At 45.5% G+C, this 1,281-nt stretch overlaps 1 protein-coding gene across 1 annotated transcript in view; it reads right to left on the bottom strand.

The window, feature by feature from the left end:
• Nucleotides 1-1,281, bottom strand: part of B9D2 (B9 protein domain 2) — an 11,851-nt gene that overhangs the window by 6,737 nt on the left and 3,833 nt on the right. The gene's annotated exons all lie outside the window — the stretch shown is intronic.

Below are 1,281 nucleotides of genomic sequence, written 5' to 3'. Positions count from 1 at the left end.
CCACTCTTACAGTTAGGAAGTTTCTCCTGATATTTAGCCGGTATCGACTCCCTTGTAATTTCCACCTATTAGATCTAGTCTTGCAATCCGGAGCAAGAGAGAATAGATCTGCTCCATCTTCTACATGACAGCCCTTCAAATACTTGAAGACTGCAATCATGTCCCCTCTAAGCCTTCTCTTTCCCAGGCTAAACATACCCAACTCTTTCAGCCTTTCCTCGTAAGACTTGGATTCCAACCCTCTCACCATCCTGGTTGCCCTCTTCTGGACACGCTCGAGCTTGTCAACATCCTTCCTAAAATGTGGTGCCCAAAATTGGACACAGGACTCCAGGTGAGGCCTGACCATAGCGGAATAGAGCGGAACTACCACCTCCCGTGATCTGGACACAATGCTTCTGTTAATGCATCCTAAGATTGCATTAGCTTTCTTTGCAGTCACATCGCACTGCAGGCTCATGTTTAGCTCGTGATCAACCAGAACACCTAGATCCCTTTCACATGTGCTGCTGTCAAGCCAAGTCCCTCCCATTCTATATCTGTGCTTCAAAGGGAAAGTCCAGCGAGAAGCACCAACTTGGAATTCATATACAGTTTTTAAGATTTATCAAGTTGGGCTCAGTAATGTAAATGGCAAATTCAAAAGTCCACTCAGTACACCAATGGTACTTCAGGTGAATAGAATCCTCTGTTCCTGAAGACTTAAAAATCCTGTTCCTATAGCAGCTCTACTAGTTTAGTTCCAATGGTGCATTGAGTGGACTTTTGAATTTGCCATTTACATTACTGAGCCCAACTTGATAAATCTTAAAAACTGTATATGAATTCCAAGTTGGTGCTTCTCGCTGGACTTTCCCTTTGAAGCACAGATATAGAATGGGAGGGACTTGGCTTGACAGTGCTGATTATGCGAATAATTTGTAAGCGTTACATTTAGTATTTCTGGAGGCTTAACTGTATGGAGGATTTTTCCTTTTTTTGCATTCACTTCATCCATCTGTCTCACTTTTATTCCCACCTGGAGGTTGGCGCCCCGAGTTGGCTGCCGCCATGCACAGTACAGGGTGCTTATGAAGCAGAACGGGGACGCCAAAGCTGCAGAAGCAATTGTGGGTGCAAACTGGGAAGACCTGTTCATCCAGGGTCTAAGCCCGGAGGGCTCCTGTCAGGCCAGCAGTGGAACTGGCTGTCTTCTGCTTCTTTTTCCAGTTCTGCTGCTGCTGCGTCATCGTAGGTTTGCAGCTTACAGATACACACTTGAACAGCATACTCAAGATGGCA

The sequence above is a fragment of the Gekko japonicus genome, unplaced genomic scaffold, assembly GCF_001447785.1.
Source record: "Gekko japonicus isolate JY-2015 unplaced genomic scaffold, Gekko_japonicus_V1.1 scaffold1389, whole genome shotgun sequence".
NCBI lineage: Eukaryota > Metazoa > Chordata > Lepidosauria > Squamata > Gekkonidae > Gekko > Gekko japonicus.
Note: the sequence above shows the minus strand (reverse complement) of the source record. Positions and strands in the feature narration are given on the sequence as shown.